Raw genomic sequence first — 27,907 nt, 5'->3', positions numbered from 1 at the left:
AGTCACGAATATGCTGTAAAGTCCAATAATATGAAGCACTTAAAAAAATATTGCATTCACATTTCATGTTCCTATCACCCCAGAAGGAATTAAATTGCCATTCCATGTTTATTTTACCCAAAAAAAGGAATATTAGGGCATAAAAAAGAAAGGGAAAGTGAAACAAATGCAATACAAAATAGTTGGTAAGAAACTAGGAAGGAATGAAAAGGTCTTTCCTTGGAGACAGAACGTGATGTGATCAGTCTAAATTTATAGATTCACAAGAGAGAATTACTGTCTGAACATTTCCCATAGGAGATAGCTGAGATGACTTGAATGGAAATGGATTTTGTAACTAATAGCAAACTACACAAGCACTTCTTTGGGAAAACATTCTATTTTAGTTATTACTTCTGGTTAATTAACTAGAGTGCATATTCCTAGGGAGTGAGTGTAAAATCACAGAAAACTGTTATCTGAAAGGGATTCATTGCTCCATGATCTACATGTAGTGATGTACAAGTTTAAAATGGCCAGTAAACAGCTAAAGGTGGTTTTTAAAAATGTAACAGTCTAATCTCCATTTTTATGTTTTATTTAGCCATTCGCACTTTTCACTAACTTTTTTAGAAACTAGAGTATCTCCACTTAGTCCAAAACTTTCCTATCTCCTGCACAGTATTTGCACATTCAAATATTCATCCATCTCCTTTTTTTTCTGGAGACCTATTAATAAATTTTGTCATCTGCCATGAAAAAACTAGTAAACTACCATTAGTTTTTTCTAATCACAAAATAAAGTTTTATAATCTCATCACTTCATCTTCAATTTTTAGTAATAGCTTTCTCCTTTTTACAACTGAACCTCTAAAAACAGTCTTCACCTCTTGGTCCTAGAGGTATTAAATGATTAAATATAAAAGATGTTCAGAATTTGCCTCCTCAGTATGTGCTACATTAGCATGAAAAATATTTAAATTTAGTTCAACTGAAATCCTTTGGCAAAGGAAAATTATTACTAATCTGAGAAAACTTTTCTCTCACCTAATTGAAGAGGGAATGATCTTCTTTGAATGAACTATAAGTACAAATATCAGAAGTATTGTATTATTTGTATATAAGAATTACCTCTTTATCTGATAAATATATCACATTATAAAAATATGCTATGAGCTTAAATGTAGGATAAACAAATATCCAGGATAGGACCAATAAGTATTTGGAGAGATCAATTAAAACTATCTAATTGGGAAAATTGTAGAAAAATAGAATTTAATAATAAATAATATCCAAGAAAATATAGGATAATGGCAAATTTTTTAACATTTTCATATTCACAGCACCAAAAAGAAGAAAAAGACTAGGGAAAGAAAGTGTATGCAAGTAATAACATGGATAAGAACTTCATAATATAGTAAAAGACATAAACCTATATATGTGAAAAATTGCACATATCTATAAAAATAACCTGAGGAAATATAGACTAAGAAATATCATAATTAAGTCATTGAAAGTAAAGCAAAAATATCTTTAAAGCAGTCACAGAGACATATCATGCAGAAACAAGTGAGCATATTTTCCAACTATAACAAGAATAAAATATCATTTTCTTTGGCACTTAAAGAAAAGATCAATTACAGATTCTTGAACAGATGAACTATTATGAATAAAGTGAAATTTAAAACATATAAGAATTTTGATTGACATAATTTTATAATGAACATTGATCTTTACTTAGACTTAATTATAAAAAAATACATACATGCATTTTGTCACCCAATGGCAATACGTATTATTTTTTACATTTTTATTCAAAATATGTTTTTTACAAAGTTCCTGAACCAGTTCTCAAAAAATAAAGCTTTTTGTTTGTTAAATATGACAAAGGGATATTTTGTGTTCATATTGTTCTAAGCACTAACTTTGGAGAAATTTCTCAGAATATGGGACATTAGTTTGCAAAAACAAGCAGAAATAAAATGCCCCACTCCCACCCACTCATGTACATTTATTTGAGAGTGACTAGAAGTTCAGTTTAATTATAACTGGCCATAAAGTTCATCGATCATGCCTTGGTAAAAACATCTCTATAAAAATCTCAGTACAAGGAAGTTCTGAGAGTTTTTGATAAGTGAGCATGAAGATTTGTAGGAAAAAATGGCTCACCTGGAGTGAGTGTAAAGTCTGCACCTTTTCTGTAAGCCTTGTCCTATACATATATTTCATCTGGCATTTGATTTATATTTTTTCAGAATGGTCATCTAGTAATTGAACAGGTTTCCTGAGTCCTGTGTGCTGTTATTGAAAATTAATAAAACTTGAGGAGAGGAGTCCTTGGAAATTTTGATTTATAGTCAGTCAGTTAGAAACACACTATTAATCCATATTTGTGACCTCTGATCTTCTGCCAGTAGGTAATAAGCATGGACTCACTTGGAATTTACAGTCAGCATCTGAAGTGGAAGAAATTCTTGGGAAACTGAGTTCTTAAGATGTGGAATCTTGATGCTGATGCAGAATTCGTGACAGCAGATTTCTAAATTTGCTCATGGGTCCTATGTAATAACGATGCTTAGCCACAAGAGAAAGTAGAAAAGTTCTGCAGTCAGAGAAAAATTTATTTTAGGATTTAATTAAGTTTGGCTCACCTTGTGCAACTTTTTTTTTTTCTTTTTGGGTCACACCCAGCGATGCTCAGGGTTTACTCCTGGCTTTGCTCTCAGGAATTACTCCTGGCGGTGCTTGGGGGACCATATGGGATGCCGGGGGTCGAACTCGGGTCGGCCGCGTGCAAGGCAAACGCCCTACCTGCTGTGCTATCGCTCCGGCCCCAACCTTGTGCAACTTTTATGGGAAAACTTTGTTTGGCATGTGAAATGACAGGAATATGTGAGGATTAAAGAGATAGGTAGTCTAGGGGCCAGAGCGATAGCACAGCGGGTAGGGCGTTTGCCTTACACGCGGCCGACCCGTGTTCGATCCTCGGCATCCCATATGGTCCCCCAAGCACTGCCAGGAGTAATTCCTGAGTGCAAAGCCAGGAGTAACCCCTGAGCATCTCTGGGTGTGACCCAAAAAGCAAAATAAAATAGAATAAAATAAAAGGTAGTCTAGCTAGTTTCTGGATTTGGGGGGTATCTATTTGGCCATGTGCCTATTGAGTGGCCATGGCCATGAGCCTTTGAGCCTATTATCTCTTACTCGTGATAAGTCTAATGTCTGGGGAAGAATCTATGATCTTGGGGAATTTTTGACCTCCCACTTATCAGAAGGAGCTCAAAAGTTTGCAGGAATGTTAACAAATTAGGCTATGTACAATCAAAAATGGGATTGCTCACAGCAGCTGGGAATGGAAAACTGAGACTTCATAATTCGTTGCATTCTCCGATTCTGACACTGAAATAATCAGAAAGGAAATGAAGAAGCAATCCATTTAAAATATAATAATAAGATAAAAATACATAAAGATAATGATAAACCCCCACGGACTAAGCATAAAGATCTGTAATTGGAATGTCTAATAAACTAAGAATTGAGGAGATGAAATTTAGCAAAATTAGATAATATTTGTTAACTATGGAAGGCAGGCTTTTATTATCAAAAAGATTTATAAGAGCAGATGTAGATTCACTAAGACATGAAGGTTATGAAAAATTCCAAAGATGCTGCACATGAAGACTACAATGAATGAAATAAATATTTCATAAAAAACATAGAAGTCATTTAATCTAACAATTATACAAATAATAGGGGGAATTGTAAAGATTACTCAAATATGTTAATCAATTTAACAATAACAGTTCCCATATTTACGGATATTTACAGATAACTTGAAGTTAATGGAATCTATCATCTCTAAACCTATTCAACAATATATATCTAAAATAAAATAACTTTTGTTTTATTTGGGGGTCACACCTGCTTTGCTCAAGGCTTACTCCTGGCTCTGCTCTTGGGGTTCACCCTTGGCTCTGGGAACCTAGCCACTCTAATACCTCCCCAGTCCTTAGTTTTTTTCTTCTTGTTTTTGTTGTTTGCAATTCCCTCCTCCTACCCTTTTCCTTCCATTCTGTTATTTCAATGACTTGGTTTTACACATGCTACTGCAGTTCTCACATCTTTTCAGCTGCTGTGCTTACTGGAAGGTGATATATCAGAATTTGATACTGACACACTCAACCATGGCATTTTCCGAAGTTTGTGCATTTTTAGTCCTGAGACTGTAGCACACCTACATATAATGGGTTGCACTCTTATTGTGACTGTTGTACTTTCTTTGCTGTGGTACTTTCCAGGAGTTCCTGCATGTTCACATGCAGATAATCTTGTGTGCAGTGCTTTCTGGGGTCGCAAGCCTTTTTATGTTTGCACACATCTAGTGATAGTACAGCCAGAAATCTCATGCAACAGTGAGTATCACAGCAGAGACATAACTCATTCACATAGCAGAGGTACCAGGATCATGTTAGAGCCTGTACAACATTGGAGAGTTGAACTCACAACCATACATTAGCAAGGCATGTGTGCAAAGTCACTGAACTTTTCTTTCTATCCTAATGGTGTTATTTTACATGAAAGTAAACATCGACAGAAAACAAAACATTTGACGAGAGTGGAAAAAAATAGTGACACATCAGAAACAAACAAAACCGAGAATAACACAAGATAAAAACAGTTTTAATGTAGGAAGAAAATTACAAAAGCGTGTAACTTCAGGCGATCTTGTTAAACAACAACAAAAAAAAGGTCATTAATAAATACTATGTGTCATACGAACTATTTAAATCACTGTGTATCACTGTGATCCCATTGTTCATTGATTTACTCAAGCGGGCAAATGTAATGTAAATTTAATGTCTCCATTATGAGATTTGTTGTTACTGTTTTTGGCATATCAAATATGCCTCGGAGAGCTCTCCAGACTCTGCCACGCAGACGGGATACTCTCCATAGCTTGTGGGGCTGTCAAAGAGGGACAAAGGAATCAAACCCAGGTCAGCCGCGTGCAAGGCAAAAGCCCTACCTGCTGTGCTATTGCTTTAGCCCATAGAAAATAGGCTAAAAAATCACAAGAGTAAATTTTAGTCTATAAAATAAGGTTGTTATTAGAAATGTATACATAGGGGACACAGTGATAAAAGGAAGAGACAGAAGATCAAATGATCGTCAAAATGACACCAGAAGTGTAGTGCTGAGTATTATGAAACATATTCAAATGAAAGTCTGAAATTGTCCTGAGCATCTATGTGAATGTATATAATATTACAAACCAATCATGATTCAACAAAATTTTATTTAAATAAATAAATTATGTGGAGTAATTGGACTGACTACAGTGATAGCACAGTGGGTAGGGCATTTGTCTTGCACACGGTTAACCTGGGATCGATTCCTCCATCCCTCTCTGAGAGCCCCGGAAAGCTACCAAGAGTATCCCGCCCACATGGCCGAGCCTGGCAAGCTACCTGTGGCATATTCGATATGCCAAAAATAGTAACAACAAGTCTCACAATGGAGATGTTACTGGTGCCTGCTCGAGCAAATCGATGAACAACGGGATGACAGGGATGAGAGTGCTACAGTGTTAAATAAATTATGCAACTGTCAAAAGACAAAATTTCTCTAATTATTCTAGTACCCCATAGAAATGTAAGATATAGATAATGACTTTCCAACAAGTTATTAACTAGCACCAAACCATATGGTCTTTAATATATATGTGTATATATGTATATATACACATTTATATATATGTAGTTTATAAATAGTGATACATCCAAACCATATTTAGCAATAAAATGAAACATTCACTGTATCACTGTCATCCTGTTGTTCATCGATTTGCTCAAGCAGGCACCAGTAACGTCTCCATTCATCCCTGTTGCATGCTAATGTAGCCCGATGGCGTATTGGGGGCTCTTTCAGTATCAAGGGAATGAGGACTATTGTTATTACTGTTTTTGGCATATCAAATATGTCACATGTAGCTTGCTAGGCTCTGTCATGTGGGTGGGATACTCTCGGTAGCTTGCCCAGCTCTGGGATCTCTGAGAGGGATGAAGGCTTTGGGGCCAGCCTCTTATCACCTTTACAGGTGATCCCAGTCTACTGAATGTAAGCTTTTGATCGACTGGCATGCTGTAATGATCTGCACACTGACAGACACCTGCTGTGTCTCTGGGTAACACTTGGGACATCTGTGGCCTCAGGTTGATCTCCTTGAGGTTGATGGAGTATGCCTGGAATTTCTTGAGCAGCTGCCAGAGCAGGACCCTATCACGGATGGTCTGTGCCAGGTCAAATATCTGTGCTGAGTCCCAGGTCACTTAGTGGTTGGCTGACAGCACTGACAGTGGATGAGCCACTGCGTGCACTGCCACCATGGATCTATGTCCGACGATGCTGCAACTCGGCCCGGCCGGGGTGGGAGGCTATGCTATGACCACTGCCATGGTTTCTCCACACCATTCTGTCCAAATCTTGCAAAATAGCGGGGGGATGCCCATCAGGCGATGTCAATCACATGTAGAGTTCCAGCAGGGATCACGCATAAATTTCCATGCCTGACCTGGTGAGCCGTGCATTGTCTAAGGGGAGATGGTGAGCCAGGTTCGTAATGAAACATGACATTACAGCAACTTAAATAACTTAAATAAACCACAAAGCATTTTATATTTAAAATGATCATAATGACATTTTAGAAATGGAGAGATTTGTGATTGCAGTATTAGAGATAAGAGAAGGAAAATAGAAATGACTAGAAAAAAAGAGACTCCTGCAGTGAGAAAGCTATTCTATATTTAGATAGCACACAAATCTCTCTCCTTGATATGCTATTTTTGAAGTAGTTTTGAAGGATGATTGAACTAGGGAAAATTAGTAATTCTATTTCTTATAGTTGTTTTATGATAATGCTCTGATATGTATGCATACATATACATATATGAACTTCCTAAAACTACCATATTTTTGCAAGTTTTTAGATCTTAAATTTGTTTTTCTTATATACATCACTATCTCCATTCTCTATGTGTGATATTATTCTGAATTTGTGCATGACACTGCAAAAGTTATTGATTTTCTACTAAGAATTTAAAAATGGCAACCAAAACCACAGTGGAAAAATTGCCTTGTGAACCAAGGGAAATTTTCACTAGCAAAAACATATGGTGAGGGGCTGTAGAAATAGTACCATTTGTAGGGTGTTTGCCTTGCACATGGTCAGCTTGGGTTTGGTCCCTGCTATGCCATATGGTCCCCCCAGCACAATCAGGAGGAAGAGAGCAGCATGGAACGCCTTCAAGAGCATTGTTAAGAGTTGTTAAGTTGTTAAGATGGGCAGGACACATAATGCGATTTGGAGACAACCCCTGGACTAGATCCGTTACCGACTGGATTCCACAGGACATCAAAAGAACGCCTGATTGCCCACCTACGAGATGGTCAGACTTCTTTGTCAAGACCCTGAAGGAACGGTTTGAGGTTCTTCATATTCCTGGAGCAAGCAGACACCATTGGGCTACACTAGCACGTGACAAGGACTAATGAAGACATTACTGGTGCCCACTCAAGCAAATCGATGAGCAACAGGATGACAGGTGATACAGGTGATGTATTTTATACTAAAAACACAATCAATTCAATTATTTGAATAAATATTAACATGCCTAAATTTCTTAATATTTCATATTTGTCCAGCTGATCAGCATCTAACTCTAGCACTATAACCAACCAACAGATAAAGAACGTTTACATTTCTAAAAACGTTAGGCTAACTATACAGCACATGTCTACTGATAGGTTAAAATACCTCAGTGAAAAATGTGTTGCAGAAATTTCTTTCACAATACTTCTCTTCTAAGTTATAATTGGGAAAATAATATATGATTTGACCAACAGATAATATACTTGTGCCGTATTCTTTTCATTATAGTTAATTCTTAGTGACCTGAGATATTTTAATGTTTCATAACCTTAGGGGAAACTGGAATGATCACTAATTTAAAAAAAAGCTGTTGTTTGTTAATGGATTCATTTGTAAAACATATATAAGACTATACTTTCAGGGATCATTTCTATAGTATGTAAAACATGTATTTATTTCCCATCTTCCTGTTTCAGAGTATTGTGTTTTTAAAACAGAAAGATAAAAATTAGACTAACATGCTATGGAACAAGACATAAGATGTTTCTTAAAATCTTTATAGGACTATAGTTATGATTATTGGAAAAAATAAGAAATTATTCTTTCCTTTTTATTTATTTACTTATTTATTTTTTGCTTTTTTGTCACACCCAGTGATGCACAGGGGTTATTCCTGGCTCATACACTCAGAAATTTACTCATGGCTGTGCTCCAGGAACCATATTGGGTGCTGGGAATTAAACCCAGGTTGACCATGAGCAAGACACTACACACTCTGCTATCACTCCAGCCCCAGAAATTATTCTTTTTAATGTGAGGTTTAAATAATGATTGGGAGAGACAAGTTTCATTAAAAAAATTATTCAGTGTAAATCAGGCTCAGATAAATGGGCTATCTTCCGCCCAATATTCATTTGATTTGGGATGAAGCTTAACAAAATTTACCAAATATTTTTCCCTCCTAGATTCTCTAACATAGATTTAAAGGTTTGTGGACTCAAAGATGTAAATGACCTTAAAATATACATATTGTGTACAGACACAGTTCTCTACACATACACTTTTGTAATGTAAGTCAAATGTGCTATACAAATATGTTTGCTATGTAATTCGTAAATAAGTTTAGAATCAAATAAGAATAAGTAAAAATAAAAATATCTAAAGAAAATATTCTGAAAATGCAAAATTTACCATCAGAAAAATATTACATGTCTATATCAGAAACTTATTATATGTCTACATATTCTCTTTATATTTAAGTAAGAAATTAGAACTGAGATATGTAAGAAAGTGATTGAACACTTACTTTGCATATCTGGACTTTGGTTCCTATCACTAGCATAGAAAAAAAAAACAAAGAAAGTAAAATAAAAATTAAGAATTAAAAAGGTATATTATTTTGTCATTAAGTCATAAAAGAGATATAATTTTATCATTGTATAACTTGTTTAAAATTATTTTATCTCCATAATGTCAAGACAGTAATTGGAAGTATGAATATTATATTTATGAATTTTAATTTAAATATATTATGAAAAAACTTAAGCTATATCCATGCATAAAATAAAAATGGTTTTGAATAATTTTTAAGAATATGGTAAAATATACATTATTCCAATAGATACTTGATTTTCCATGATTACATACTAAATTAGTCTTGAAAAAAAAGGTAAAAATAATGTAAAGTTCTTTTGTAATTGAGAAACTTAAAGAGATGCAGCTGTTCTAGCTAGAGTAAATGCTTATAAATTATTAGTGTCAATCAAAGACATGATTTCCATTTCCTGATTAAATCTATAGAAAAGCTCTTCAAACACATAGTTCAGCTGTCAGCAAATGACAAATCAATCAAAAAAGACAATGCGACTGAGTGATTGGGCTGTAGGCAAAAGACAATTGTATGTGGGTGGCATTTTCACTCCCATTCAAAATATGCTATTAATCAGAAATCAGAGTGACCATTATTGCGAATACTTTTATTTTAACATTAAAAGTTTCAAAAAGGACCTTCTGTATCCTACCAACATTGAAACAGCAAAGGGAAAGACTTTAATGATTTTTTTCAAAAGGGTAGGGAGTTTGCCTTACATACGGCTGACCCGGGTTTGATTCCTCCACCCCTCTTGGATTGCCATGCAAGCTACCGAGAGTATCCCACCCGCACAATAGAGCCTGGCAAGATACCCATGGCGTATTTGATATGCCCAAAACAGTAACGACAAGTCTCACAATAGAGATGTTACTGGTGCCCACTCGAGCAAATTGATGAACAACGGGACGACAGTGCTCCAGTGCAAGAAAGAAAAATGTTACAGTTTATTAAAATACATCCAATTAATATGCATGGATAATACTTTGAAATACAAAATTCCTCCAAACTCCAAACAAGATAATTAAATGACTTAAAAGTCATGATTTTCACCCATATTTTAGTTGACTTACATTATAAACAAGTGAGTTTTCTTATTTAATAGAAAGGTTTTTTTTTCTATCACTATAGTTAAAATGCTTTAGGGGCCACAAAATATGAAATAGAAAAAATAAATGGGTAATATTGGATTCATAGCCCTAATGAAAGTTTGATTGTAAGTGTTTAACCACATATTATTTTCATACTTATTAGAAAATTTATAGTCTCTGGCTGTTGGCTGTTGGTGGGATTACATGGTACCTGGGTCAGTCCCTGGGTGTGACTGCCTAGCTACTGGAAAATGGGGAATCTGGATGGAAGAGGCCCAGTCCCAATGCGAGCAGGCTTTGGAAGTCTCAGCCCCAGGTTCCACACACCTGGGTTCCTCTGCCGGTTCCTTCATCATGAGGCTTGTCTGAATGTGTGGAGAGGGACCTTGAGCATGGCTGTGGCTAGGCTCCAGAGGTCTTTGGCTGCTGGGGCTCTGCTCGGGGCAGGGAGGGAAACTGAAGTCCACTATTAAATCAAGCTCCCAGAAGAGAGCAACACAGAATCTCTTGCCCCTGTGCCTGGCTGTCTTCTCCAGGGCCCCTTGGAGGCGGTGGGCTTCAGTTTCTCAGGACTAGGACAAATGGAGACGTTACTGAGATCACTCAAGAAATTTGACAATCAATGGGATGATGATGATGATGATGATGGTGATGGTGATGATGATGATGATTAGAAAATATTTTTGACATAATATTCTTCTGTATTTATCTTAATGATATTAATTCTTAAAAGGAACAAATGTTTAATATCCAGGCCATGATGGTAGAGCAAGGAATTACAGGGATAGTGTGACTCCTAACTAATCACTGTCTCCACATATTGCCACTCCTCAGCACAGAACTAGGAGCCTGAGGCTCATCGGCTGTAGTTCTAGCCTCAAAACAAATGCATCTCACACACACACAACACACACACGCACACACACACACACACCTACCTGAATAATCACCTATCAAAAAATCTTCCACACTAAATATTGTAGGCAAATAAATAGGTGAGCCCAGCTTTCAAGAAATGCTAAAACTGAGGGTACATTTCCGGTTTGCTGAAGTAATCCAAAGGTATGAAGAATACATTCCTTTCAGACAACACTTAGATGCAGAAACTGGAGTATCCAAAAGTCATGGTAAAGATATGGAAGAACTATCAAGACTGCAAGAAGGCTTTCCTTGTGGTGAATCCAGATTAATTTTTATATTCAGAAATTTAGAGAACTCCAGGATAAGACAATTTGGAGAAATTGTATATAAACTCACAAATGACATGATAATGATATTCTCTGCTTTTCACTGCGTCAGAAAATTTGTATTCTCTCTTGAACATGAATCTCTCTCTCTCTCTCTTTCTCTTTCTTTCTTTCTCCCTTCCCACAAGCCCCTTTCTGTCTTCTCACATGTCTCAATAGCAATCATTTTGCTTCAAAAAGAAAGAGAGGAAGGAAGGAAGGAAGGAAGGAAGGAAGGAAGGAAGGAAGGAAGGAAGGAAGGAAGGAAGGAAGGAAGGAAGGAAGGGAGGAAGGAAGGAAGGGAGGGAGGGAGGGAGGGAGGGAGGAAGGGAGGGAGGAAGGAAGGGAGGGAGGAAGGAAGGGAGGGAGGAAGTAAGGGAGGAAGGAAGGAAGGAAGGAAGGAAGGGAGGAAGGAAGGAAGGAAGGAAGGCAGGAAGGAAGGCAGGAAAGAAGGAAGGAAGGAAGGAAGGAAGGAAGGAAGGAAGGAAGGAAGGAAGGAAGGAAGGAAGGAAGGAAGGAAGGCAAGGAAGGGAAGCAAGGGAGGAAGGAAGGAAGGAAGGAAGAAAGGAAGGAAGGAAGGAAGGAAGGAAGGAAGGAAGGAAGGAAGGAAGGAAGGAAGGAAGGAAGGAAGGGAAGCAAGGGAGGAAGGAAGGGAGGAAGGAAGGGAGAAAGGAAGGAAGGAAGGGAAGGAAATATATCTATCACACTAGCTTTAGTATATTAGACCTTATTATCTATATAGCCATTGTATAATTTTAACATTTGACAATTGTAGCACTATAGCACTGTCATCCCCTTGTTCATCGATTTGCTCGAGCGGGCACCAGTAACGTAGCCATTGTGAGACTTCTTGTAACTCTTTTTGGCATATGGAATATGCCACGGGTAACTTGCCAGGCTCTGCCATGTAGGCGGGATACTCTTGGTAGCTTGCTGGGCTCCCCTAGAGGGACAGAGGAATCAAACCCGGGTTGGCTGCATGCAAGACAAACGCCCTACCTGCTGTGCTATTGGTCCAGTCCATGACAATTGTATTATAAAACAAAAATAATGGTTTGGTTTATAATTTCAAGTTTAAAGCATCTTCAGAAAACAATGACAATGCAACAGTATGTACTACCACCTTTCATGGCCCAGGTATGCTCCTTAACTTGCAACTTTTGTCTTACACTGTCTTTTCCAAGATTCTAATGATTACTGCTAAAGGACAGCTTACAAACATAATGGCAACCACTGGACTGGCCCAAGTGTTGTAGCAGGCACAGATATTCAGGTTCTTGCTCTCAGGTTATCAAAATTGAAAACAAGGGCTAGAAAGACTAATGGCAAAATTCCATAAAGAATTTACTTTCAGATACAGACAGGAAGGAAAGGAAGACAGGGAAGCTCCCAGATTAAAGGGGGTGTCTCCTGAATAAGATTGTGAAGAAAAACTGAAGTCCTTCACTTCTTAGACCTTTTTAACTTAGGTCGGTAAGTGAGAATTTGGTTATTTTGCTCCACGAGCCATTAAAACAGGCGAAAGAATGCTGACACTCCTTATGTCTGGATGCAGCCAGCATAGACATTTCACGTGTCAAATAACACCTAGGCCTCCCTCTGACCTTCCATTCTGGCCGAGTCTTAATCCTGCCACATCTCTTTCCCCTTGTCTTGATCACAAGCGCAAAAGTTGGTTATTGAGAGTTTGACAATGGCATGACATACCTCTATGAAACCCTTGACTTCCGGATGAATGATTTAAAGTATTCTTAGCTGACTGAAATTCCTGGGCTCAAATTGTGATTTATTACTTATGTAATATGTATCAGTGTACAAGTTATTAAGCCTTAGTAAAATTAAAGTCTTGTGTGTGAGCTTATATGATAGTGTGTCATGTGTATGTGTGTGTGTGTGTGTGTGTGCATGCACTAAGAATAAATATGACTGACATATATAAAGATGGCTGGAACAAAAAAATAAACTAAAAATATTAGTTCAGTTTATTGACAAATAAGTAAAATGTTTACAATGTTCGGATTAAGTAGTATTAAAAATGAAATGTGATAAATGCAACACCACACTCATTTGGAAAATTGCAGTTCTTGTTTGTGAAAATTGTTTATTATGCATACCATCACCAACTGGGAACTATATGGATTTGCACTCTTATAACTCTCTTGAAAGTAGCAACTGTAGGTCATGAAGAATGAGTAAAGACTTTTAAAGAGATGTATGACAGAAAGACAGGTATACTTAAGAAAATTAACTTTGTTGAAAAAATATAGAAAGAGTCCAGGCAATGATAAAGAGAGACAAGAGATCACAAGATTAGTGAGAAGATAATTCTATTTCCCAAGGTATGTGCATGCAAGCTCTATTGGATTAAAAAATCATAAATGGCTTTAATATAAAAATGTTATCTCTTCATGAATACTCAAAATTACATAAATTAAATATTTTATATTAAAGAAAGTTCTATGAAGATTCACAATGGGCATTATAAGATAATATTATAAAAAAAAACTGTTAACATGAAACTAAGCTGAAACTCTTGTCACATATGCCACTGTAGTCCTATATCGCTGAAGTTTAGAGGTACTATGTAGCCCGTGTTTGACTAGTGACATAAACAATGACAGGGAATTAAATATAAAGAAATATGTATTAACTGATTCCTGATATTTTTAATCTACATTGCTATCTAAATCACTGCAATATTGTTTATATGCAAATGATATTTAAAATGCAGAGTGCATATGCCAGGCCTTAATCACTTAAAGTTATCATTTGCTGTAGGACCATATTCTGTGCAGTTTTGTTTGATTCTGTATGGATTTATGCTGAACTACACTATAACATAAGAGTATAGAACAAGAGAACAGGTTGAAATTCAAAGGAAATCTTATTAAATGAGACTTAGATAAATAATGTAAAGGATGTAACAATGTCTCAGAGTAGAAACATGATGTCTATTGCAGTATTGCTAAATCCCAGGTTTGTTAATTACTAGATAAAGCAATCTATTTTAATTGCATCTAATTAAGATAATTTCATCTCCAGGGTATTTGATTTTGAAAAAAATGAAAACTACAAATTAAGAATAATATTCAGTAAAGTGGGTATTTTTTATATGTAGTTACTTTTTGTGCTTTAATATTTAGACACTTATTAAAACTAATAATTTAAATTTGGTTGAATAATTAAAATAAAATTACAAAATATTAGGAAGAATTACAAGTCTATCCTAAATGCTTGTTCTGAAAAGTTGCTACACATATTCAATTGCACTTTGTTAAAATGTATTAATAACACATAAAATGTACTAATGATTACTCTGCCAAAATAACAGTCTGCTGGAAATGCATTTTACCTAAGTGAAATGTAGGTCGGTTTATTTGCTTAGGCTTGTTCTTAGATATAAGACATGATTTTTATTGAATTACCTAAGTTAGAGGAGAAGATTATATGGGAGCACCTAATAAACATGCTGTATTTCTGAGAAGAAGAAATTCTCATAGTATAATTAGGAATTGATTAAAATGAAGATGGTCTGGACTATCAGGCAATATTCATTTTCAATATTTCTCTTCTTAATCATATACTAATGGTGCTATTTCATAAATGATTTTGTGTGTGTCCAGTTCTGTCATATGTTGTACACATGATACTATTAGATAGTTAATAGTTTTTTAATAGGTACATCCTGTTTGATGATGGGACCCAAGTTCAAACTCCGGCACTTTAGTATTCCACCAGCACTTTAGGGTGTGACCTTCTCTGCCCCAAGAACTGCTGTGTGGCCTTGACAGTCCCCAGAACCATGGTGTTGAAACAGCCCAGTTTATTCTCATTGTACCATTGATGAGTTTGCAGCTCCACTAACCCAAACTTTAGAAGGCATGGCATGCATCTTGGGAGCATTCTTTCTCACCCCAAACTTGGAAAAAAGTAATAATTGTTAATTCTTAAAGCATGAGGCATCAACATTTTAATTTTACTATATTTTTTGGAGGGAGTTACAAGAAAATTTTGAGGCAGATTATTTTGCTGAGGAAGTTCAGTTTAGTAAAATTTTCTGTCAGGATTTTAAGTGGTAAAATGTGTATATTAACAGAAGATAGATATTCATACTTGCTTTCATTTCACTTCAGCGAAGAAACAATAGAACTGGGTTCTTTGGTTTTTGCATTATAAAGCAATGAAATCTTCCAGAATATTGATGTGGTTCCTTTATTTCCAGGCATAAAAGAATGAGAAAAAAATATGTTGTGTGAGCTTATCAGAAAGGTGCTTTCATACGTTTTAATCATTCAAACATGTAAATGAAAAAATGTATTTGATATCTTTCTAACATATTAAATTCACACATACACACAAAGGAAGTATCTTTAATTTCCAAACAAAGAATATAAATGATGTAAAGTACCAGAGATTAAAACTATTTTTGCATATTTTTAATCATATTCATTCACAAATGGTTATTCATCACATATATTGTTCCAGACACTGAGCCAAGCATTAAGTGTATGTTATCATTTTCATGCCTCACAACGATCCTGTGTGGTAGTTAGTTTTCTAATTTCATAGATGAGGAAACTAAGTCGCAGGCATTTTTTCAATCGCCAGTGTCATAAGCTGATTTGGGGTAGAGCCAAGATTGACTGTGATGCCTATTTCCCAAATGATTTACATTCCATCATAACTTGCTATTCCTCCCAACTACTGGAAGAGCTGAGAGAAATTTATAAAATATAACTTGTGGTCATATTTCATAGGCACTTACTTAGTAAGCTCAAAATTGTAAAAGCTGATATAACACATGCAGAGACCACACTGTAGGAAATTAATGCTGTGAACCTGGAGACTGAGCAATAGATGTTTAAGGTGATTTGGGAGAAAATTGATAAAGTAGTCATTTACTCTTATTGCCTTTTTGCTCAAGTCTGTATATCAAAAATGTTTCTCACTTGTAAGCCTTGTTTATAGATTTTATTGCACAAAGTTCATTGACTTTAACTATCTAAAATAAACCGGGTAATTGTAATGTCTCTAAAGCATCTCATGGTCTTTTAGTCTTTAATTGAGAATCTTCTTTCTCTTCCATTCTGCACTTCATATCCCTATCACAGCACAGAGATATGATGTAATACAGAGAAGTAATCAATAAACCTCAAAGTACAGACTCTGGGCAATTCTGAGGAGAATTCACAAGAGCCTAGAAGAGGTAGAAATTCAACCATTAATCATTCTTTAAAATCAAAGGGAATAGAAAGGCAAGGTTTCTTAAAGAACTATGACTTTTGGAAACTCTTTTTAATAAAGCATGGTGATATTTGTCTAACATCATATAATGCAGGTAGAAAATTAGAGAAACACAAGCCCATGGGCATCAGAAAGACCAGTATGAATGTTAGTGCACGATAATTAAAATAATTGAAAAAATTTTATGTACATGTTGCTTGTCTTAAGTTCTTGGCTTTTTATAAAGATGCAATTCAACTGGGCTATGTGAAAATCAGATTGTTCCATGGACTGAAGGCCTTGAGCTGTACAGAAGAAACAAAACTCTTGCAACTGCTCCAACACATGTTAAATAAGTGTTAGAGTGACAATTAACAATAGATATCCAAGAGAAGTGACTTGGGTTAGAAGTTAGTGCTATGGGGCTGGATTGACAGCACAGAGGGGAAGGGTGTTTGCCTTACACGCGGCCGACCCGGGTTAGATTCCCAGCATCCTATATGGTACCCTGAGCACTGCCAGAAGTAATTCCTTAGTACAGAGTCAGGAATAACCCCTGTGCATCACTGGGTGTGACCCAAAAAGTAAAAAATAAAAAAAAAGAAGTTAGTGCTATAGACTTCAACTACTAATTTCAACATGGAACTTTAAGTGTTAGTATTAGAATTCCATTGTCAAAGACCATGACAATATATTTTCTTCTTAAAACAACCAGAGTTTTCTGGAAGAGAAAAGATTCTTGAAATTATATTTTGAAGGCTGTATTTTTCCTCTTTTCACACCAATTCTTAATTAATAGCAGGCATTAATATGCAATATTTCTACCATTAGTGTAAGATAGAAGTCATTTATTTTCATGAACAAAATATAATGATCTCACTAGTTTTAAAGAAATCTTTATGGGGCTTTCATGATGAATCTCGTAAAATGAAGTACTTTGGAAGAAAAATATTGGAAAACAATTGCCATCAAATCATTTTGAGATCATTTTATTGTAAGCAATTTATAATACTGTTTTTATTGAAGTAATTATTATTAGTATGTAGTATCATACACATTTCAGATATGCATCATTTTTCCTATTTTTCTATGGCACTAGAAAACTTTTTTGAAACCTAAGGGATACAACCTTGTTTTTATAGTCATATTTTAGATGGAATTATCTACATGTATAGTTTACAATTACATGTATAGTTTACAATTTCTAGAGTCCAGAAAATACCAAAGAAAACTTATTTACTCTGCAAGTTTATTACTACATTTCTTCTTATCTGTGTAATAATAGCACATGGAGTTTCTGCTTTTAAGAAATTCATTCCCAAGTTTTGTTATGCAGATTTGAATTTGTTCTAAAGCAGCAGCTGGAGGTTTTGCTTTTATAGACACCTAAACTAGACAGACCTGACTTTGGAAGTAGTTATTGACTTTCTGTATCCGAGGCAGTTTCATATTGATCTTGAGGCAACTCAATTACCAACACCTGGAAGAGGCAATGAATTTGAATAGTGTTCATGGCTTTTTTTTAATATATCTTTTTCCCCCTTTGTGAAGGGCAATGACTTACACTTTGCAAAATGAATCACAAGGAGATACTCTTGTTCTCTTCTTGAAGGTAACAGAAAAGAGTCTTTGAGATAAAGCACTTATGAGGTTAGTAATGGAGATTATGCTGAATATATGTTCCATGTATCTTTCACAGTTCAAATGTGCAAAGTATCTCCCCATTTTTAATTCTAGAATAGTTGTAGAATTAATAAGCATTGTATCAAAAGGGGAAACATTTCATGATAATTAATTTTCCAATTAAGCAACATCTAGGTGATTTTATTTTTTTACATATAAAACTATAGTTTCAGAGATGAAAAGATATTAGAGACATGTGTGTATGTGTGTGTGTGTGTGTGTGTGTGTGTGTGTGTGTGTATGCTTGGACCAAACCTGACTGACAAGGCATATCCCTGGCTCTTTGATCACGGATCACTCTTGGCAATGCTCCAGAGTTCAGATGAGATTCTAGTGAGATTCTAGGGATGAAACCTAGGTGGACTGAATGCAAGTCAGTGACCTTACCTGCTCTACAATCTCTCTGGTTCTTAGAGAGAAAAAATTTTAAGTAAGAACTGAGATATAAACTTTTATTTTTATGGAGTTGTTTTATTTTTTGTTTTTAATTAAATGAAGGTACATATTTTTAAGTTATTGTTTTAAGGCACCATGATTTGAAAATTTATTCATAGCTGAGTTTCAGACATACTATGGAATTTGGTGGGGAGCTTGGGAGTTACCACATGAACATACTTAGGGGCCACTCCCAGCAAACTGCTGGTGGCCTGTGGGACTAGGGATCTGTTGGCTTTGAGCTAAGAGCCCAACTCTAAGAAGCAGTGCCTCTACTAGGCACTATTAGTGTGATGACTGGTGAATTATTTAATGCTGTGATTCAAGAGATTTTAGAACTCTTCGGGTAAATGTGAATCATTGCCACAATATCTCACAAGGGATGTTAGGAAGAGAAAAGAAAAAGTTAGTATATTTGAATGCTTTATCCCAGTGCCTGGCACACGTTCAAATATCACGTACTAAAAGAATAAAACTAGTTCCATTATTTTACAGGTAAAGTGGGAAACAGGGATATTCAGGTAATAAAGCGAATTAGTCACAAGCACAGGCATTAAGATATTTGTACTGATTCTGGCTTTTTGAAATGTTTCATTTTAAAGAAATGAAACATTTTTAATTCTCATGTTGTGTCTAAAAAAACTTTAAAAGTTAAGCACTATGCATATTTATTGAGGCCCTCTTCTATTCTGAGCACTGTAGGAGATGTATCCATAAATCAGCTCTCTCACAGAGCTCATCACTTAATCAAAAAAAAATGGTGAATGCAAAAATACAATTATATAAGAGTCACAACATTCTCTAAAGAAAATATCCCATTTAATGAGAATTGGAGAAGATTTTCTAGGTGAACAGTTATTGAGATGTATTTTTTAAATGGATTTAGCTTCTCCTTGACAAAAGCAGACTATAACTTATTGGGCCACTTGCACATCCTCCTAAGAATACATTACTCTTCTACTGCTTGCTTCTACTTACCCAATCGCTTATTCCTCTTTGCTGCTGCCATAAATATTTTATTTCATGCTGAAGCTATAATCACATAGGAGTTTCAGTGTTTAAGCCCTCCGATGCTGTAAAAAAAAAGTATTAAGACTAAAATAAAACTACTAATGAATTGATTAGTTTCAAAACTTTTTAGCATTTTGTTTAAACATATTTATTTTTGCTAGTAAGATCATTACAGCTCTAAAAAGGAAATGACTTTTGCATTATTCCTTTTCAGAACTTCTCTAGGAATAACTCCATTGTTCATTGCCTTGCTTGCTTGATTTGTTTTGTAGCCATTCCCAGTCATGTTTATTCATATTACCCACTGGTTGGGGTTTAGGGATGAGTCTCAGTGCTTATGGAACCATGCAGTGCCAGGAATTGAACCCTGAGCCTTCTACAAAAAAAAATAACAAAATGCTCATCTAATACTTTTCCCCTGATGCTATTTTTTTATTATTTAAAACAAACACATTAATGCACTTGGCATAATACCTGATGATTTATAGTATTTTTGTGAATGAGGGGAAGGTTTTGGTTACAGACGCTCTACTCTAGTCAAGAAGAAGATTTTACCATAAACTAGTGTAACTATATAAGAACTGGAAGATAGTTTGGCAGCTAATATGCTTTCCTTGTATGCAGTCTGCATTCAATTTGTATGCAGTTTGATTTCTCACACTGCACATGGCATCCTGAGTTTGGGAAATTCAGAGCCACACCTGGAAGAAAAAATATGTATGTATATATGTGTGTGTATGTATATAAATAGGTTAGACTATAGAGGAGGTTAAAACAGTGTAAAAAATAGCCAAGGGATAGACACACAGTTTTGTGAAAATGAAAAAACATAAAAATATGTACAACAATATTTATCCATGGTAGGATAATAATACCCTAAGGTAGGATAATGAAAACAAAGAGGCCAAACATATAAAGGCAGATAAATTTCTAGTGAGAACCATTAAAATGTTTTGCTTACTTTAATTTCCTCATTTAATTATAATATTCCTGTTTCTATAATATACTTAGATGAATAATATTGTTTAACCATGTTTCATAAACATTGAAGAAAAATGCAGCTAATAATTATGAAGAGAAAAAAGTTTAATAAATTCTTCCTTAAAAAGGAAATATCTAGAAAAACCTTGAATCAAAGCTATGATGCCCTCTTGTGTGCATTTTAAATCTAGTTCAATACATACTTTTCACATGCATGCATATATATATATACATATATATATTCTCCGAGTAGTAATAGCTAAAAAAATTCCATTAGTAAGTGCAACAATTATAAAAAGATATCGAATGATTATTTGAAATATAAATGCAAATGAGCCTCATCTTTTTTCTTTTGAGTGAGGGGTGTAATTTCTGACTATAATGCCAAAGCCTTAAGTTCTCTGTAAGCTTGTCTGCAACTCATCACAGGATTATGAATAAACATGAGTGGAGGAGTATGCAGATTTCCTAATAGAAAATCCATGAATGTTTTAACACCCAGGGGTTCAAATTATAATAAAGGGATAGCACCTGTCACTGGAGGCAAACTACAAGATCACCTTTGCAATCCCTGGAGCAATTAAATTGCCTACAATTTAGCCTTTCTCTGGCAAGTAGTTTCGAAAGACAGTCACACTTATCTATTTCAGGGGGTCACATGTAGTGAAGTTGGCTTACATTACACTTCCACATTTTTATAGCACTATATTCCAAATATCAAAAGTTAATTTTTTCAGAATCATTAGCACTGGACTCCTGTATTTCATTTGAGTATGAGATGCCAAATTACATAACCACATTCCATCAGTACAGTTGATCAATTATAGGAAATGACCTTTTCATTTCAAGTCCTCTGTGTAGTAATATGCAGTTGTTATTTCTATATGAACATTTTTATAAGAAGTAATTCCATTCATTTATTTTTTTAGTACATTACATATTTATTCTCAGATCCTTCATAGGAAGATGAACTTGTCTCATAAACAGTTTAGAGGCATCATCTGTTTATCTTGGTTGTTGTATTTTGGTTATATTTTCCAGTATCTTTATTTTTTTATTTATTTTTTATTGAATCACCATGTGGAAAGTTACAAAGCTTTCAGGTTTAAGTCTCAGTTATACAATGCTCAAACACTCATCCCTTCACCAGTGCACATATTCCACCACCAAGAATCACAGTATACCTCCTCCCTCCCCCCACCCCGCATGTGTAACTGGTAAATTTCACTTTACTTTCACTTTACTTTGATTACATTCAATATTTCAAAAAACTCACTATTATTGATTTATTTAATTATTCATTTATTTAATCAAATTCTTTTTCACAAGAATGGAGAAGGCTCATACTGAGTGACTGGATTCTGCAGAAACTATGCGGCGAGTCTATCACTGATATTTATCCATCTGAGACAAGGCTAACATCTTCCCGTTTACAGCCTAGTTCTGGGGGATGGTTCCTTAAGTCTCCTGTGATTTCACCATCAACGTGACATTTCCCCTGACCACAGCTTCTTCATCTGGTGAAACATTGAAATGGAGCATTTTCTGTGATGGTAGCTAGCACCTGTCTTCTCATTAATGAGTGCCAGAAGAGCCATGAATGCAGGAAATAGAAGACCAGGATAGAATAATCCAAGAAAAAGGAACAAATTAGGTTGATAGAGAAGACCCATAGAGTATGTATTTGAATATTTCAAGCAGAAGCGCAGTCCTAAGATGGGGAAGCGCTTTCTTCCTAAGAGGACTGCAGTTGGCAGTGAAGGTAGCCCTGATTACAACACACATACTTCCCCACTTAGCAGAGCTCATAGTTGTGCTGGAAGGCAACCCAGTGTGTTGTTTCTCTTTTTTAGTGATGGGGAAATATCCAGGGACCAAAGCTACTCCCTTAGACTCAGGCATTGCCAGCACTCCTCCTCCATGTGAGAGGGCCATGTTGAATACTTAGACAAAAATTCAGAGTTACATACATGCAAGACATGGACCCTACTATTTGGATGCGTGCATGGCCCCACTTTCTCTATTATCTTCAATAAACTCACATGAAGCGAAGCTACCTTACCAACTGTCCTAGTTTTTGTTGTTTTGCTTTGGGGGGCACACCCAGCTTCACTCCAGGCTCACTCCTGGTTTGTGTGCAGGAATCACACCTGGCGTGGATCATGCAACAATATATGTCCTGCGTGAGATGTAGCCCAGGTCAGTTACATGGAAGGCAAGTGCCCTACCTGCTGGACTATGGTGGAGGCCTGGCAGCTGTCTGTGTTGGTGTTAAGTAAAACACTGTTATTGGGGTAATAGAAGAAAGGAGAGAAGTATAAAAAGATAGTGCTCAAGAAAAATACAGACTTGTCCAGAAAGAAAAAAAGTACAACTAACAAGAAGGATGGGGAAATGGGCAATAAAGAATGAAAGTCTACTTCTCAAGTGAGATGTAAGTTTGTTCTTTATGGCACTGCCATTGTTTAGATTACTTGAACTTTATTCTGCTGACTTTACTATTTGCACATCATTTATTTAATGCCATTTGACGAAGACTGTCATTTCCAAAGATTACTAGGAAGGGAAAAAAGAGAGTTAAAAATATCAGGAAATTATCTTTGAGTCTATAATTGATGAGTATTTCACAAGAGTTGTTATGAGAAGTTTTCAGCCTCACTGTGCTGCTCGATTTGCTGAATGATGATGGAAGCAGAAAGTAGCCATCTGGAATTAATCCATGTATTACATAAGCATTTTTAATGTTCCCCATCTAACCAAGTACTTCCTTTTTGCTTCTAGATAATGAAAGATTATGCAATAATATATTACACTGAAAGACATTCACATATAATAAAATATGATGCATATAGAATTGTGGAAAATGGAAAAAACAAAGATCTTGAGAAAAATATGGCTAAATAATGCTGTATGGGGAGACATGAATATAGCTGGAGAAAGGGCTGGAGTACATGCTTTGCATGAAGGAAATTTCATTCCTGCACCATCTGGTATGATCTCCTCAGCACCACCCGAGATAGTTGGTGAGCAGTGAGAAAGAAAGCATTAACCCCTGAGTACCACTTGGTATGTTCCTCCTTGACAAAGATAACAAAGGTAACGAGGATAACTTTACATATGAAGACCTACAAAAGGAATATACAAATATTTCCCAATACTCTAAATATGTTTCTTTCTAAGCTCCCTTCTGGAAAAGAAAAGACAAAATGAATATTCAATTGTATATGTAAAACATCAGTGACTATATGAATATAATGTCTGAGAAGGCAAGCAAGAGATATAACGACATGTTTGACACACATACTGATTCCGGTTCAATCAGAGGCTTCTGGTGCTCATCTCCTGGGAATGAGCATTTCCAGAATCTTCTCAATGGATACAAGCCAGGGATGTCTTATTGAGATTAATTGACTCCTGTCACTGAACACAGTGAAAGGCACCATAAAACATTTGAGACTTGAAATGAGACTTCAAGACTTGCTGCCATCCAAGACAAAGACACCTTTGTCAATTTCTTTTTTTTTAAATTTTATTGAATCACTGTGAGATAGTTACAAGATTTTATGTTTGGGTTACAATCTTACAATGATCCAACACCCATCCCTCCACCAGTGCATATTCCCCACCACCAATATCCCCAGTAGACCCCCCTTTCCCACCCTCCCCCTGCCTCCATGGCAGACAATATTCCTCATACTCTCTCTACTTTTGGGCATTATGGCTTGCAACACAGACCCTACTCTTACATTAAAAAAAATAATAATAACCTGCCCTCACCCAATCATCCAATAATTCCCAGGTTTTCCATATTTCTAATAAAATTATATAACATCCCACTTCCTAAAAATATAAAAAAACAAATTCCTTTGACTGCTAAATTGTTAACTCTTAATATGCATGTAGCTATACTGAACTTTAAAAAAGTGTTGATCTGTTGAAAAACAAGGAAAGTAATTTAGAACAAGAAATATTTCAAATCATCATGAACTCCTTTTTTAATTTAGTTATAATTTAATGCAAAGCACTTTGTTAATGGGCAATTGATGACATGTACCAAGTAAACATTCATTTGCTAACTACTTTCCATTTTATGTAGTGATTTTATTTACTTTTATAGAAGCAAGTTAACTTCATACTTAGTTTCAGACATCAATGACTTTGGAATAAAATATGTTCCCTTTTTAAATATTGTCATTTAAAAAAGAATAAAGTTTTGCTTTTTAAACACATACACAACACTTGTGTAAATACATATGTGTGCAGGTACCTGAGTACCTATGTATCACAAATATTTGCACAAATTTATATATGTATAAAAAGCAATTCTCTCTCAGTAACTTTAATAAGGTATTAAAGACTGTTACATAGAAACTAAAGACATTTGGTCATTATGGTTGCAAAACTTAATGTTTTACAATGTTTATTAGTTATTGTCTGTTTACAATGAAGAATATATATATACATGCATATATATATATATATATATATATATATATATATATATATAAGCTGTCTTTAAAAGTCTAGTCAGAGAGTGCAGGGAATTGTTTAGCCAGGACGTGGAGGTGATGGTGCTGAAAGGTGGTAACATTTTATATATAAAATCCTATCAGCAACAGTGCTGTAAACCACACCGAAAATAGTGTTTCTCCTAGAAGCAGACTGGTTGGTGGGAGGAAAAGATGAGGAGGCAGCAGATTGTGGAGGGAAGTGGTGGACACTGGTGAAAACATTGTATGCCTGAAACCAAATCATGAGTAACTTCATAATCTCATGGTGACTAAATGAAAAAAAAAAAGTGAAAATAAAATTAACTACTAGTCATGGGGCAGGAGGGATTTACAGTGGGTAAGGTCCTTGCCTCATAAGAAATGATTCACAAATAAATACTAAGGTATTTATGGCTTTTTCTTTTTTCTTTCTCTCTTTCTTCATTTCTCTATTTCTTTCTTAGTCATCAGAGGCTGAAACACTGCCTATTTTTGCTTTTGCTATATTTTTGGGTAAAGTTGAGATTTTAATCTCATTGAAAATATATTTTATAATAATTTGCATATGTTTTCCTCTATATGTTTTAGGTTTAAGATATTCCATACAGGTAATGTATTTCAAGTTGAGTTTTTTAATATGTTGCAAAATATTAAGTCCGATTTCATTCTTTTGCTAGACTATACCATTTTTCCACACCCATTTGATCAAGAGAATTTTCTATTTTCCACTGAATGCTCTAGGCAAGTTTATAATAAATCAAGTGCCCACACACCATATTGACCACATCATACTTGGTATGGAATAATTGTCACACTCTTTTCTTTTTCAAACAATACTGGCACTTTTTCTAAAAGCTTTACATAAAAATCACACCTTTCTTTTCTTCAAATGAAAAAAAAATCCACATACAATTTGTGATAATTATGTACTAAAACATACTACATTTGGATTTAATTACAGGATTCTCAATTCTATTCAATTACCTTGTGTGCATTTTTTTGTTCCAATTTTTCTGATTTGATCTCTAAATCCTTGTTTGATCTCAAAATATTGTTTTAAGTTGAGGAGCATTATTCCATATTTTTTTTAATTCTTTTATTAATTCACCATGTGGAAAGTTACAAAGCGTTCAGGTTAAAGTCTCAGTTATACAATGCTCAAACACACATCCCTTCACCAGTATTCCATATTTTTTTAACTCAGGATTACTTTGGTGTTTCAGAGGTTTTGTGGTTCCATAGACCTTCCAGATTACTTCCTTAAAGAATGCTCTTATGCTTTTGATAGACATTTCTTTTATTTAATAAGTTTCCAATGTTGTTTTCTCAAAAGCACTCTTATCGGCCCTAGAGACATGCAACCCTATGGCATGGATCTAGCTGGTCAATTTTTAGGCCTCCTGATGTTAACATGGGGGCCACATCCGGCAGTGCTGGAAAGCCGCATCTAATGCAAGACGTCAAGGCAAGACCTCACAGATATCAAGGCATGAGATCCATCCCTTTGGGCTCTCTCCACCACCCCACAAATACTTTCTCAATAGACATGTTCTTAATCTCTAAAATCTGGTTTGATACATAAATGATGAGGAACTGATTTTTTTAAGTCAGATTAGAGAGCTACACAATCGGTTTTGCTACCTTGATCTGAAGCATACATTGGTTTTCGGTTTTTGGACCATACTTAGAAGCGGTCAAGAATGTCTCCTGGCTCTGTGATTAGGGGTCACTCCCAGTGGTGCTTAGGGTTTCACATGGAATCCTGGACATTGAACAGGGATTGGCCATGTGCAGAGAAAGGAATTTAATGTTGTACTATCTCTCTGATGCAATGTTAGGTTACATAAGATCATATTGGCAAGAGATTATTTATTTTACTCTTTCATTTTATTTTGAGGTTGGAGTGATACTCTGAAGTGATCACAACGCCTGATTTTGTCCTCAGGGATCGATTATTGGAAATGCCCAGGAATTGTATGCAGTATAGGTGCCAAAGGTTGACCAGGGTCAGCCTCATGCAAGGCAGGGTATATATTTTAACTCACTCAAAATAATGGCCTTTAAAATTATTATTTAAAAACAAGTGTAAATACAATGACTTACAGAATTGATCATGATACATTTTTTTTTTTAGTCATTCATTGTTCCATCATCAATCCTACGACTAGTGTGAACTTCCCTAGCTTCCAACCCTTCCTCAAAGGTTTGGAAGCTTCCTCTTATTTGACACAAACAAATTCACTTCATATTGTTTGTTACAAGAAAGTGGCAAATGGAACTATCAAAAACTAGATAATACATGTTAATGTGTGATAATTAGGTTCCTCATCTCATAATGGTTGCACTAAACATGTTGTCTGAGAATTTACCGAGCTAGTTGGTGCTAGTTAAGCCTTCTGTTACTGTTTTCTCTCATTGAGTTTGTTGTACATCTATGCAACTTTCTCATCAAATTTTTTGTGTTGCCATTGGGCTGTCAATATAAAAAAAATTGGAGGTGTAGGGCAGCTGCAGTTGTGACCTGCGTGATTCAGAAACTGTGGAGCTGGGATAATCTGGAGGCTTGGCAACTTTCAGTTGTGATGAGGTGTTGGGTCATTTATAGGCCAGAGGATGGTGAGTGTGGAGGGGGGCTACTGGACCTGCAGACAGATGGGGGAATTTGCCTGCCCTCATTCCTAGAAGGCTGTAGAGATCTCAGTCAGGACATCTGTCTATTTGGGATAACTTGGCAGCTTGGCAGTTTCCTGGGTTCAGTTGTGGATCTGGGA

The sequence above is a fragment of the Sorex araneus genome, chromosome 2 (assembly GCF_027595985.1).
Source record: "Sorex araneus isolate mSorAra2 chromosome 2, mSorAra2.pri, whole genome shotgun sequence".
NCBI lineage: Eukaryota > Metazoa > Chordata > Mammalia > Eulipotyphla > Soricidae > Sorex > Sorex araneus.
This window is presented reverse-complemented; position numbering follows the sequence as displayed.